General features: G+C 41.8%; 1 protein-coding gene across 7 annotated transcripts in view; it reads left to right on the forward strand.

Moving 5' to 3' along the window:
- Window positions 1-9,423: 9,423 nt before the first annotated feature.
- The window catches only part of ADCYAP1R1 (ADCYAP receptor type I), a 153,527-nt gene continuing 147,111 nt past the window's right edge, over window positions 9,424-15,839 (forward strand). For all 7 annotated transcript variants that reach the window (XM_060782656.2, XM_060782657.2, XM_060782660.2 and 4 more), the window contains exon 1: window positions 9,424-10,149. The gene's annotated coding sequence lies outside the window, so the exon portion shown is untranslated. The remainder of the gene's footprint in view (window positions 10,150-15,839) is intronic.

The following is a 15,839-nucleotide window of genomic DNA, read 5'->3' on the forward strand; positions in this document are numbered from 1 at the left end:
TTATGGCAGTGATCTGGGCCTCCATCGTCAGCGATGAGTCCAACACAACCCAAAGGCTTTTAACAGTGGCAGATGGAACCAGAACTACCCCATCGAAATCAGGCAGAGACTGGATTAATTCTGGTGGCTGGCCGGGCCAGAGTATCTCAGTTTTTGCAGGATTCACTTTTAGTCTGTCAGTAGCTCATCGACTGGCATTGTGGTGAAGGTTAGAGATGAGCGTTCTCATTCTGTTTCCCTCCAAGAGTGAAGTTTGCACTGTAATGTGCTACCTAAATGTTAAGGGCATGAACGCCGCTGCGATTCATCATGAAATCATTTCAGTTTATGGAGAGGATGTAATGTGACAAAATAGGTATGGAATATATTGTGAAGAAACCATGAATTAACTTTGCAGAGCCATCCAAAACAAACATTGTGGGATGCTGATGGCAGGAGTCTGTCTCCGGGCTAGAGGCCACTATAAACAAAAATATAATCCAATAATATAAACCATAAGAGTGTTTTTTCATATATATGTCATGGTCATAGAACAGTCAATGTACAAACAAAGCTTGTCAAAGTTCAAATTATTCTTAACAATGAATCATAATATGTCTCTTAACCAAAATCTTCCCTACATAGGAAAGACAGATGATTCCTAAAGCAGAATCCAAAGGGATTTGATCAGTGTATTACAAACAAACATACTAATAGATGGCAACATTCTTAAATCAAGGTTTGTGAGTCCAATATCATACAAAATTCATGTTCCACATGGAGGACGATGTAAATCATGGGTTGTGAATCCAATCCTATGGATGAAAGTTTATAAGTGCTTTTTGAACTGATTGGTTTCGACTGTGTAGAGCAGGGGTCCTCAAACTAAGGCCCGGGGGCCGGATGCGGCCCTCCAAGGTCATTTACCCGGCCCTCGCTCAACCTAAGTATGAAACTACTTGAAAGCACACAATAACAACAACAATCCTATCTCATCAGCCAAAAGCAGGGCCACACTTTCCATTGGAATACTAATAAGTTTATATTTGTTAAAATTATTTTTAATTTTAATTATTGTATCATTTTTAAATGTTTTTGCACTATAAATAAGATATATGCAGTGTGCATAGGAATTCATTCGTATTTTTTTCGAATTATAATCTGGTGCGCCAACAGTTTGAGGGATTGTGACTTGGCCCTCTGCTTAAAAAGTTTGTGGACCGCTGGTGTAGAGTCTTGTTCTAGAGAACAGGACCTATGAGGAGTGGATTAAAGAGCTGGGCATGTTTAGTTTGAAGAGAAGGCTGAGAGAAGACATGATAGCCATGTATAAATATGTGAGAGGAAGTCATAGGGAGGAGGGAGCAAGCTTGTTTTCTGCTGCCCTGGAGACTAGGATGCGGAACAATGGCTTCAAACTACAAGAAAGGAGATTCCATCTGAACATGAGGAACTGTTCAGCAGTGGAACTCTCTGCGCCGGAGTGTGGTAGAAGCTCCTTCTTTGGAGGCTTTTAAACAAAGGCTGGATGGCCATCTGTCAGGGGCTACAACACCCAAGGCTAATTTTTCAGCATCAAACCAAGTTACCAATTTCTGTTTTCAAATAAAATATGACAGTGTCCTTTGCCCAGATTGCATTCAACTTGGATGTGGAACCCAGTGAGGTATGGTACTCCCACGGCTGTTCCAGCCCAGCTATTCTGGAAAGCCCACCTTTTTGTGTTGCTTGCTATTTTCCTCTGAATTTGAGTGCAGAACAACATATCTCATGCCCAAACACCCATGAGGAGGAGGAGGTGATGGTGAAGGAAGAGGAGGCAACCTGCTAGCCATCTGCCTGGAAATCCATTTTCAGTAAGCAGCAAGATGTGAAAACACCAACCTACGATTTCAGCAAGGAACTCCATTCCTGCCTCCACACACAGTGCTACACCACTCTGGCTTTACAAATATATAGTACAATGCTGGCTGCTGTTTAAGCGTGCCTGTGTCAGGTCTACAGTTTGACAGGGATAATCCCAATTACTCCTTTGTCATTGTCATATGTTCTGCTGTTGATGGTTAGTGATGGAAGGGTTAATATGAGTATTAATTCTAGAGGGTTTGGTAATTCATGGGTGAAAGCAATTAGGGGTGGAGGTGTGCAGGAGATGGGTTGCAGCTGGGTGTCACTGGATTTAAGGAGCTAACCTTGAGATTGATCTTCAGGAGAAAAGTATCTGTTGCATTTTTGGTGGTGGATGCTGCTGGTTTTCCCCCCAGGTCTGTTGGATTTTTAGTATCCTGACCTGTCTCCTATAATCTTGGAATCCTGGAACCTTGAACCTTTGGACTGGCTTTTGACTACAGTATAAACTCGTGATCCCTGGACTTTGTTTATTGAACTCTTGGCATTTGATCGTTGGAATAGACCCTTTTAACTCAAAGTTATTTTTGCTATCAGTTCTTGTTTATTCTGTGGCTGTGTGCTATCTTTATGTTTTATGTTTTGGACTATATAAACACCCAGCAAGTAAGTGCTGTTTTAATTAAACTGTTTGATAAAACTGGGAGTTTGATTCATCTCTACCTAAATAAGGTAGAGCCCTGGCAATGTGACAGTCATCCAGCCTCCTCAGTTCCTTTCATAATGTCCCAGTTTCTTTATCCTCCTTTCACTTTCCACTATAGAATTAAAGCAAGCAGGTACCACTTGAACTGCCATAGCTCAATGATAGGGAATCCTGAAAGTTGTAGTTGGTGAGGCACCAGCATTATTTGGAAGAGAAGGCCAAAGACCTTGTAAAACTACAATTCCCAGGATTCCTCAGGACTGAGCAGGGCAGTTCAAATGGTATTAAACTGCATTAATTCTACAGTGGAGACGCACCCTGGTGAATAAACTCGGCTTGGTTCTGAACTTCAATGGAGCTGTCCAACGTGCTGAACCTCCTGCGGTTTGCAACATTTTGGATCTTGAATCAACTTGTAGCAACTAATTCTGTCTTGTTTTTACACAATCCATTAACATGGAGGTGTATCCACACTAGACAATTATCTCAGTTTCATATCACTTTGTCTTGGATCCATCCTATTGAATCCTGGGATTCTTATTTTTGTGAGATGCTTGAAATGCTCAATCAGAGAACTCAAAAGAGATACACACACAACATATATACATGCACTCATACTGTGTGTGTGTGTGTGTGAGAGAGAGAGAGAGAGAGAGAGAATATATACATGCATACATATGTCAAGCAAGAAAGTCCCATCCCCCCCCCCCCCCCCCCACAATTCTGATTTTAAAAAGGAACTTGCATGTGCCTAAGCATCTTCTGTAGATTGGGATCCCATATACCATCACTGAGAGTGCATCTACACAGTAGAATTGATGCAGTTTGACACCACTAGGCCTGCCATGGCTTAATGTTATGAGATCCTGGGAGTTGTAGTTTTCCAATGCCTTTAACCTTGTCTGTCAAACAGTGCTGTGCCTCAAACTACAAATCCCAGGATTCCATAGCCTTGAACCTTTTCAGTTTAAGTGGTATCAAACTGCATTAATTCTATAGTGTGGATGTAGTTTTCTGTAGCACCATGATATATGACAAAAATGAACTGCTGACTGAGGATGCATCTACACAGCAGAATGAATGCAGTTTGACACCACTTGGACTGCCAGGGCTTAATGTTATGAGATCCTGGGAGTTGTAGTTTTCCAATGTCTTTAATCTTGTCTTCCAAAGAGTGCTGTGCATCAAACTACAAATCCCAGGATTCCATATCCTTGAGGCATGGCAGTTTAAGTGGTATCAAACTGCACTAATTCTACAGTGTGGATGTAATTTTATGTAGTACCATGATATATGGAAAAAATGAACTGCTGACTGAAGGTGCATCTACACAGCAGAATTAATGCAGTTTGACACCACTTGGACTGCCATTTTTTTATTTATTTATTTGCCACATTTGTATACCACCTTTCTCAGCCAGAGGCAACTCAAAGCTATGGCTTAATATTATGAGATCCTGGGAATTGTAGTTTTCCAATGTCTTTACCCTTGTCTGCCAAACAGTGCTGTGCATCAAACTACAAATCCCAGGATTCCATAGCCTTGAACCATGGCAGATAAAGTGGTTTCAATCTGCATTAATTGTATAGTATGGATGTAGTTTTCTGTAGCAACATGATATATGAGAAAACAATGAACTGCTGACCGTACAGAAACTATCCCATCATTTCCAGGAAGCTTTGGGAATGTTACCCATCAGGGGATACTAGGAGGCCAATTGCAGTTGTTCAGCTTCCAAACCGTTTACTATGCATCCGTTTGGGATGGTTTTACTGCCAAAGAAGGTCATTGGGTTTTATGGGAGATTGATTCCAGGATTTGGCTTCAATCCTATTGCTCGTTCCACCTAAAAGAGAATTATTGCATCAGTGGGGTTTTATTGACATGTTGACTCCTTATTGTGCAATTGATTCAATGTGTCTACTCCAGTTGAAACCAAACCAGCCGGATCCTTGTCATTTGTATGTGGTTTTGCTCTCTTTGTGTTTTGGCTTTCATTCGTCACTGCATGATTCATTGGACGTTAACTGTTTTATGTATTTTGTGAGTTCCCTTGGGAAGGTTTTGACACATGTTGGCAGACCTTTAAAGAACCGGGAATAAATGGATATATAAAATGAACCTTTGGAATGAAGTGGTTCAGCCTCAAAGTCACCTCTCTGTATCCACAAATCCTGCATCCACAGATTCGACCATCCATGGCTTGCAAATATAAGGGACATTTTACTACACTGTTATATATAATGGGACTCAAGCACCCATGGATTTTATTGTACTAGTACAGTGGTTACCAACTTTCCTAATTCTGCAACCTCTTAATACAGTTCCACATGTTGTGGTGACTCCCAACCATAACATTATTTTTGTTGCTACTTCATAACTGTAATTTTGCTACTGTTATACATCGTCATGTAAATATCTGATACGCAGGATGTATTTTCATTCACTGGACCACATTTGGCACAAATACCCAATACACCCAAATTTGACTACTGGTGGGGTTGCACACATATATACACCCATATACTCAGTCTGTATATATGTGTTTTGTGTGTGTATATATATATATTTATATGTTTATGTATGTATGTGTGTGTATGTGTGTATGTATGTTGTTGTTCATTCGTTCAGTCGTCTCCGACACTTTGTGACCTCATGGACCAGCCCACGCCAGAGCTCCCTGTCGGCCGTCACCACCCCCAGCTCCTTCAAGGTCAGTCCAGTCACTTCAAGGATGCCATCCATCCATCTTGCCCTTGGTGTGTGTGTGTGTGTGTATATATATGTATATATCTATCTATATCTATATCTATCTATCTATCTATCTATATATATATATATATATATATATATGGGTGTATATATATGTGTGCATATAGAATCATAGAATCAAAGAGTTGGAAGAGACCTCATGGGCCATCCAGTCCAACCCCATTCTGCCAAGAAGCAGGAATACTGCATTCAAATCACCCCTGACAGATGGCCATCCAGCCTCTGTTTAAAAGCTTCCAAAGAAGGAGCCTCCACCACACTCCGGGGCAGAGAGTTCCACTGATGAACGTCTCTCACAGTCAGGAAGTTCTTCCTCATGTTCAGATGGAATCTCCTTTCTTGTAGTTTGAAGCCATTGTTTCGTGTCCTGGTCTCCAGGGAAGCAGAAAACAAGCTTGCTCCCTCCTCCCTGTGGCTTCCTCTCACATATTTATACACGGCTATCATATCTCCTTTCAGTCTTCTCTTCTTCAGGCTAAACATGCCCAGCTCCTTAAGCTGCTCCTCATAGGGCTTGTTCTCCAGACCCTTGGTCATTTTAGTCGCCCTCCTCTGGACACATTCCAGCTTGTCAATATCTCTCTTGAATTGTGGTGCCCAGAATTGGACACAATATTCCAGGTGTGGTCTAACCAAAGCGGAATAGAGGGGAAGCATGATTTCCCTGGACCTAGACACTATGCTTCTATTGATGCAGGCCAAAATCCCATTGGCTTTTTTTGCTGTCACATCACATTGTTGGCTCATGTTCACCTTCCTTCCCATGAGGACTCCAAGATCTTTTTCACACGTACTGCTCTCAAGCCAGGCATCCCCCATTCTGTATCTTTGCATTTCGTTTTTGTTGCCAAAGTGGAGTATCTTGCATTTGTCCCTGTTGAACTTCATTTTGTTAGTTTTGGCCAATCATCTCTCTAATCTGTCTCAAGATCTTCTTGAATCCTACTCCTGTCCTCTGGAGTATTGACTATCCCTCCCAATTTGGTGTCGTCTGCAAACTTGATGATCATGCCTTCTATGTGTGTGTGTATATTTGTGTATTTGTGTGTTTATATGTGTACATGCATATTGTGTATGTGTGCTTGCCTATATGCATATTTGTGTGCATATGTATGTGTATATGTATATGAGTGTACATGTGCATATGTATATTTGTGTGCATGTATGTGTGCATGTGTACATGTATATGTGTTTATGTATGTGTGTTTATATATATGTGAACATTTGTGTGTGTTTGCGCATATATATATATATATATATATATATGGAATATGGATTAATGGACAACGAGATCGGATGCTGATTCTATTGATGAGACGTGATGGATTGTTGTTTTCTGTACTGCTGTATTGATGTTGATGTTAATTGATTGATATTACTGTTTTAAATTATTATGATTTTGTACTGTATTGCTGATACTGGTTGTTAACCGCTCTGAGTCACCAAATGGCTGAGAAGAGCGGTATACAAGTAAATAATAAATAATAATAATTATATATATACACGTTTGTGTGCATGAATGTGTGCATGTGTATATGTATATTAGTGTATGTGTATATGTATATATGGTGTATTTTGGGTTTTTTTAAAGTCTGTTCTGCTGGGTTTGTGTGTGTGTGTGTGTGTGTGTGTGTGTGTGTTTAGGGATGATGGACATTCGTTGGACTGTTAGATGTATTGTGTCCAGATTTCGTGTCAATTCATCCAGTGGTTTTTGAGTTATGATGACCCCACAAACTAACATTACATTTTTATTTTTATTTATATATTTATCTTTTATATATGTGTGTGTGTATGTGTGCGCGCACATGTTTGTGTATTGGTGGCTATTGTAGGTTTTTAAAAGGGCAAAGATAGTTTCCATTATGCTAGAACAGTGTTTCTCAACCTGGGGGTCGGGACCCCTGGGGGGCGGTCGCGAGGGGGTGTCAGAGGGGTCGCCGAAGACCATCAGAAAACACAGTATTTTCTCTTGGCCATGGGGGTCTCTGTGTGGGAAGTCTAGCTCAATTCTATCGTTGGTGGGGTTCAGAGTGCTCTTTGATTGTAGGTGAACTATAAATCCCAGCAACTACAACTCCCAAACGTCAAGATTCTATTTTCCCCAAACTCCACCAGTGTTCACTTTTGGGCATATTGAGTGTTTGTGCCAAATTTGGTCCAGATCCATCATTGTTTGATTCCACAGTGCTCTCTGGATGTAGGTGAACTACAACTCCCAAACTCAAGGTCAATGTCCACTAAAACCTTCCATTATTTTATGTTGGGCATGGGAGCGCTATGTGCCAAGTTTGGTTCAATCCCATTGTTAGTGGAGTTCAGAATGCTCTTTGATTGTAGATGAACTATAAATCCCAGGAACTACAACTCCCACATATCAAGTCTATTTTCCCCATATTTCACCAGTGTTGACATGTGGGCATAGTTTGGTCCAGATCCATCATTGTTTGAGTCCACAGTGCTCTCTGGATGTAGGTAAACTACAATTCCCAAACTCAATGCCCAGTATTTTCTGTTGGTCATGGGAGTTCTGTGTGCCACGTTTGGTTCAATTCCATCGCTAGTAGAGTTCAGAATGCTCTTTGATTGTAGGTGAACTATAAATCCCAAATGTCAAAGTCAATCCCACTAGTAGCATAATAATTCTATGGTTGGGGGTCCCCACAGCATGAGGAACTGTATTAAGGGGTCGCAGCATTAGGAAGGTTGAGAAACACTGTGCCTGTAAGTTGGGGTCTGGAGAAAAATGCATGGGGTGTGTGTGTGTTCATTTTACACACCTCCCTCCCCAATAAATAAATAAGTAAATAGCTGCACTCTTGGGTTGTCTATGGAGGATGATTTCCAAACCCCCCAAATCAATCCACCTTCCATGCTAGCCTGCTATGGACTCACCCTGATCTCCGCATGGCCAACCCGCCTCCCGCCGGGCAAGCCAAGGCGCTAGTCCTCATGACCCCCCATTAGAATTCCAGCCACGCCGGGGAAGCAGGCGAGCTTGATTTAAAACGGGCCCCGCCTCCTTGCTTTCCCCATTGGCTGCCTTCTCCCTCGGCCTGCTCGCCCATTGGCTGGAGCCTCATCCCACCGCCTGGTCTCCCCCCCCCCCCGCCCCAAATTCTCTCATTGCGGGGCGAAGGCAGGAGAGCCCAACCCAGGCATTTCTCTGCAGGACCCGAAGCCCGGCGGAGAGCGGAAACCCGGCACCCAGCCTTCGGGCATCCGGATCAGCTTCGCTTCCTCCTCCTCCTCCTCTGCTTGATCCGCATCATCATCATCACCATCATCCTCTCCTCAATTCCTTTAAAAGAATGACCTCCAGAATCCCAGCCTCTTGCATCCTGCACGGGTTTTGAATCTCTATCTAACCATCTCTCCTCGACCTTCAGAATCCCAGCTTCTTCCAGAAGCCTTCCTATCTCTCTATCTATCTCATCTACTAGCTTCCATCTCCAAAATCCCAACCTCTTTCTTTCTACATTAGCCTTAGTATCTGTCTACTATTTATCTGTCTGTCTGCTTGTCTGTCTGTCTGTCTGTCTGTCTATCTATTTCTATCATCTTCAATCTCCAAAACCCCAGCCTCTTTATTTCTGCACAATCCTTTAATTTTTATCTATCCTTTTATCCTTCTATCTATCTAGCTATCTATCCTATCTTTCTATCTATCTATCTATCTATCTATCCATCCATCTATCTATCTATTTATCCTTTTATCCTTCTATCTCCCCATCTATCTTTGTATCCACTCATCCATCTATCCATCTATCTATCTAGTCTTTTATCCATCTATCTATCTATCTATCTATCCATCAATCTATTTATCCTTTTATCCTTCTATCTATCCATCCATCCATCCATCCATCTATCTATCCTTTTATCCATCTATCTATCTATCCTTCTATCTATCATCTATCTATCTATCTATCCATTTATCTTTCTATCCATCTACCTACCTATCTATTCTTTTATCCTTCTATCCTTCTATCTATCTATCTATCTATCTATCTATCTATCTATCCATCTATCCATCTATCTTTCTATCCATCTATCAATCTATCTATCCATCTACCTACCTATCTATTCTATCTATCCTTCTATCTATCCTTCTATCTATCCTTCTATCTATCCTTCTATCTATCCTTCTATCTATCTATCTATCTATCTATCTATCTATCTATCCTTTTATCCATCCATACATCTATCTATCAATCTGTCTGTCTGTCCATCCATCTATTTATCCTTTTATCCATCCATCCACCCCCCTCTCTATCTATCTATTTTATTGTTCTCTCTCTCTCTCTCTCTCTCTCTGTCTATTCTTTTATCCCTCTATCTATCCATCCATCATCTTCTCTTTCTCTTCAGCCTCCAAAATCCCAGCTTTTACACAATTTCTACTTTTTACATATCAATCGCTCTGTTTACGACCTCTATAATCGCAACCTTTCCTTTCCGACACATTCCTCTACTTTTTAATATCTACTGTCCACTCTTCTCTCCATCCATTCCCAAGTGGTGAGACGGGATCTGCAGACGCAAACCAAGGAGGGTCCTCTTGTTCCAAGGTGCTAGTCCCTGCTGAGGGCTGGGTGAGAAAATATTATTTTTCCCAGTCTGTATCAGTCTCTGTTGGGGGATTTTGGCCATCATCAGGACCATCTCTCTCATCGTTGACCCCTGTCTTGGACTTTTGTTTATCCCAACTGAAAAACAACAACAACAACAAGAGGAACTTCTTTGGCGTGGACTTTCCTTCTCCCTCCAGAGTCCAGACAGACTGCAGTGTCTGGTCTTTTCAGAAGGGGAGAGGATTTCTCGCTTTGCTGAAGAGGAGAAGAACGGTAAGACTATTCCTTCTCTGTTATTATTACCAAACTTCATTGTTTGTTTTGGCCTCTCTTGGGTGATTTAAAAGTCAAAGTTGGGGAGAAGCGAGAGGCAAGGGTTGGGAAAAAGGTTGAGTGTCCTTTAAGGCTGTCACTAAATGCACTTTGAAGGTGCATTACATGGACAGTATTGACCAGGCATGAGCCAACTTGGGTCCTCCAGCTGTTTTGGACTTCAACTCCCACCATTCCTAACACCCTCAGGCCTCTTCCTTTCCCCCCCAGCTGCTTAAGCATTCTCCTATGATACCTATCTCCTATGATACCATTGCAGTGAGTCATCACAATGAAAGTGGTGTTAAACCGCATCAATTCTACAGTGTGGATGCGCTGTTAAGTCTTATGATTCAAAGCCAGGATGATCTGCAAGGCAGTTAAGGCAGAACTTTTGGATTTAGACTGAGAACCAAAAAAAAGGGCTATGGATTCCCCCAGGCTGTAAGCAGCCAGACTTTGAAGATGCAAGGCCATTCAGTGCTAATTAACTGTGCTGGCTTTTGCATTCAGTCAAATGTCAGACACTTCCCAAGTGTTTATTACTATTATTATTATTATTAATGACATTTTTATTATCATCCCAACAAAGGATTCTCCCAGGCAGTAAGCAACCAGGCATTGAAGCTGCAAGGCCATTCATTGCTAATAAATATGCTGACTTTTGCATTCAATCACACGTCAGGCACTTCCCAAGTGTTGTTATTGTTGCTGTTATTATTATTATTATTAACATCTTTATTGTCATCATCGCAACAAAGAATTCCCCCAGGCAGGAAGCAGCCAGGCATTGAAGCTGCAAGGCCATTCATTGCTAATCAAGGATGCTAGCTTTTGCATTCAATCACACGTCAGACACTTCCCAAGTATTATTATTATTATTATTATTATCGACATCTTTATTGTCATAATCGCAACAAAGGATTCCCCCAGGCAGGAAGCAGCTAGGCTTTGAAGATGCAAGGCCATTCAGTGCTAATCAACTAAGTTGGCTTTTGTATTCAATCGCATGTCAGACACTTCCCAAGTGTTTATATTATTACTATCAACATTTTTATTATCATCATCCTAAAAAAGGTTAACCCCAGGTAGGAAGCAGCCAAGCTTTGAAGCTGCAAGGCCATTCAGTGCTAATCAACTATGTTGGCTTTTGTATTCAATCACACATCAGACACTTCCCAAGTGTTTATTATTATTATCAACATTGTCAACATTTTTATTATCATCATCCCATCAAAGGATTGCCCCAGACAGAAAGCAGCCAGGCTTTGAAGCTGCAAGGCCATTCAGTGCTAATCAACTGTGCTGGCTTTTGTACTCAATCACATATTGGACATTTCCTAAGTGTCTATTATTATTATTATTATCATCATTTTTATTATCATTATCCCAACAAAGAATTCCTCCAGGCAGGAAGGAGCCAGACTTTGAAGCTGCAAGGCCATTCAGTGCTAATCAGTTGTGCTGTCTTTTGTATTCAATCACATATCAGACACTTCCAAAGTGTCTATTATTATTATTATTATTATTATTATTATCAACATTTTTATTATCATTATCCCAACAAAGAATTCCCCCAGGCAGGAAGGAGCCAGTCTTTGAAGCTGCAAGGTCATTCAGTGCTAATCAATTGTGCTGGCTTTTGTATTCAATCACATATCAGACACTTCCCAAGTGTCTATTATTATTATCGACATTTTTATTATCCTTATCCCAACAAAAGATTCTCCCAGGCAGAAAGCAGCAAGGCTTTGAAGCTACATGGCCATTCAATGCTAATCAAGGCATCCAATGTCAGCCTTCACACTTGCTTTAAACAAAGAAGAGTTCTTTCTCCCACCCTGGACATTCCACATATAGAAACCTCACTTGCCTAGTTTCCAAAAGACCTCTCAACCTCTGAGGATGCCTGCCATAAATGTGGGTGAAACGTCAGGAGAGAATGCTTCTGGAACATGAACAGACAGCCCAGAAAACTCACAGCAACCCAGTGATTCTGGCCATAAAAATCTTCGACAACACAAAAGGATATGTGTTTGTGTATGTCTATAAGAAATGACAGATACACAACTCAGAAGGAGACAGAAGTCCAAAGAATAGTTTGGACATTGAGTTCAAGCAATGCACTTGACTCTGTGCCATTAAGGCATTCCATAAACCCTGTTCCTTTATTTATATGTTTGGGATGCAGCTACACTATCAAATAAATGCAATTCCCTCCACTTTAACAGCTATGGAATTGTGGAAGGTAACACTTCACAAGGGCTTTCGCCTTTTCCAACAAAGAGTGTTGGAACCTCGCCAAACTATAAGTCCCAGGATTCCATAGCATTCAGCCACAGTGGGGTCAAATTGCATTAATTCTACAATATCAATGCTCCCTTGCTTGTCAAAGAGGGCTTTCGTGGATCGAGCCGGAATGATTAGGATCCAACCCAGATTCGGCTGGTGTTGGCAGATTCGGTTCCTAAAAATAAATCCTAAAAGGAAGCAAACTAAGTGTCCTTTGGAAAGGGTTAACGTATCCTGGCAGTCGCGTTTACATTTCTCTTCTGCATTAGTATTTGGACAGCTGGATTCAATAAGAGAAACACACACACAAACCCTACAATGTGTCAGGATTGCCTTGCATGTTGCTGAAGCGGGTGGATTTCGACAGTTGCTGTGCCTCATCAAGAGCAAAATCTCATCTGTTTTGATGGAGAATAACTCTAATCTCTATGTTTGTGCGCTATGGAGGCATGTGCTTGGAGATGCAATGTGTCTGGTGGGTTTATTTTGTTGTTGTCCCAAAGAACAAGGTATGGAGACCCACTGAATCCTGAGCCTCTTGAAAGATGTTTTGTAGTTGCGATTTAAAGTGGTTGTGTTTGACCTCTTCTGGAATTTACAGAATTGATTTGGGATCCTAGATGCATTTTCACTATGGTTTTGGAGCAATTAGAAAAGCTCCTTTTGCATCTGAGGTCCATTGATATCCAGCATCAGCTGTCTCACAAAACACCTAGGAGATGATGGGAAACCAGATATGGGTGCATCTACACTGTAGAATGAATGTGGTTTGACACCACTTGGACGGCCATGGCTCAGTGCTATGGAGTCAAAACGGTTGTCACCTTCTCTGCCCAAGAGTGCTGATGCCTCTTACTTACTTAATAGCCCGAGGATGATGGTCCTCCAAGTCTGAAACCTCACTGAGATACAACTCTCAGGTTTCCATATCATGGAGCCATGGCCATTCAAGTGGCATCAAACTGTGTTAATTCTACTGTGTAGATCAGTGTTGCTCAACCTTCCTAATGCCGCAACCCCTTAATACAGTTCCTCATGTTGTGGTGACCCCCAACCATAACATTCTTTTGCTACTTCATAACTGTAATTTTGCTCCTGTTATGAAACATATTTGGGAGTTGTAGTTGTTGGGATTTATGGTTCACCTACAATCAAAGAGGATTCTGAACTCCACCAACGATGGAATGGAACCAAACTTAGCACACAGAATGCCCACGACCAACAGAAAACACTGGAAGGGTTTGGTGAGCATTGACCTTGAGTTTGGGAGTTGTAGTTCACCTACAAAGAGCACTATGGACTCAAACAATGATGGATCTGGACCAAACTTGGCACAAATACTCGGTATGCTAAATGTGAACACTGGTGGAGTGTGGGGAAAATAGGCCTTGACGTTTGGGAGTTGTAGTTGCTGGGATTTATAGTTCACCTACAATCAAAAAGCATTCTGAACCCCACCAATGATAGAATTGGGCTAAACCTCCCACACAGAACCCCCATGAACAACAGAAAATGCTGTGTTTTCTGATGATCTTTGGTGACCACTCTGGTTGAGAAACACTGGTGTAGATGAACCTTACGAAGGCGGTTAGACCAGTTCCATCCTTCCTTTCCCTACTGGTTGTCCAGCATCACATTGACTTTGGAACCAGAGCTTGGAAATACTCTCTCTTTGGATTATGAACATGAGAGTTATAATCCTAAAACAAGGAACTCTTCCAAGATCCTTGCTCACTTTAGGAGTTACAACTTAGCCAGGGTTTCTTCTAACCAGGGTTGGATCAGCTTTGTTGCTGTTGTGTGCCTCCAAGTTGTTTTGCAGCTATGGCAACCCTAAGGTGAATTGATTATGGTGTTTTCTTGGCAAGATTGGTTCAAAAGACACTTGGCATTCCCTTCTTCTGAGACTGAGAGAGTGTGACCAAAACCATCTGGATGATTTCTCAGTCAAGTGGGGATTTGAACCCTTGTTTCCTGAGTTGTAGTTCAATGCTCAAACTCTTCTGTTATCTATGTATTGTTGAAGGCTTTCATGGCCAGAATCACTGGGTTGTTGTAGGTTTTTTCGGACTATATGGCCATGTTCTAGAGGCATTTTGCCTGCATCTATGGCAAGCATCCTCAGAGGTAATGATGTTTCGCCTGCATCTATGGCAAGCATCCTCACTACCTCAGAGGATGCTTGCCATAGATGCGGGCAAAACGTCAGGAGAGAATGCCTCTAGAACATGGCCATATAGCCCGAAAAAACCTACAACAACCCTCTTCTGTTATCTCCTTCTGCATTGTGGCTTACCAACCACTCTTGTGTACAGGCCTGTAGCGAGGGGGTGGTTTTAGGGGTTCAAACCCCCCCCCCCGAAATGTTTCAGATTTTTTAAAAAAACCTGGTTTACTCATGAATTTTAACTGGTTAACCAAATCCCCATGCTAAGTCTATGAGATGCAAAAAATTAAGAGTCCCTCCAGAAATGTAAGCACTATCTCAAGCAAATATTGACAATTTATTCACACTGTCATTACTTGCAGCAATAGCCGATGTAGTGAAGCAACCAAGTTGGGGGTGTGTATGTTGAATGCTCTCATTAAGGAGGCCAGACTTGGTGGAGGTGGTTGACAGGGGTGGAGCTGCAGGCTATTGAAGGTTGCTCTACCCCCTGCTGTGGTCTTTGCTTCAGCGTGAGCTAGGAGGCAGGTTTCAACCCCCCCCCCCCTGAAATTTTCAACCCTCCCCGAAATTTTCAACCCCCCTGAAATTTTCAACCCCCCCCCCCCCGGCCGAAATTGTCAACCCTCCCCGAAATTTTTTTCTGGCTACGGCCCTGCTTGTGTATGACAATCCAATGTTATCTCCTGCATTGTGGCTAAGCAAGCGCTCTTGTGTATGACGATCCAATCCTAGAATTTCTTGGTAAAGTTTCTTCCAATGAGGTTTGACATTGGCTTCTTTTGAGGCTGAGAGTGTGTACCTTGCTTAGGGTCAACCACCGTTGAACAGGGGTACGAACCCTAGTCTATCAAGACACACAAAGCATGATTGCATGTTGGTTGAATGAACTATTTAGCAAGCATGGCTACATACATACATTAATGACACAGTTTGGAGTATGTTTATCTAGATTCAAATCCCATTTGCTCAACAGGGTTTAGTTGTAAAAACTTGAAAAGGTTCATCCATACAAAGCTGGAGGTATGACATATGTGGAGTAAGGCCTCCGTTCTGGGTTTTAGACCGGACATTAAAACAACTACCCAATTTGTTGGGTGCCTTGCACCCCAATGACATTCAACCCCTTGGCTCAATCCTTTTAAAAATCCAGATTAATATTCAGAACGTTTTCATCACCTCATTGGCATGG

This window comes from Anolis sagrei, chromosome 6, assembly GCF_037176765.1.
Source record: "Anolis sagrei isolate rAnoSag1 chromosome 6, rAnoSag1.mat, whole genome shotgun sequence".
Classification (NCBI taxonomy): Eukaryota; Metazoa; Chordata; class Lepidosauria; order Squamata; family Dactyloidae; genus Anolis; species Anolis sagrei.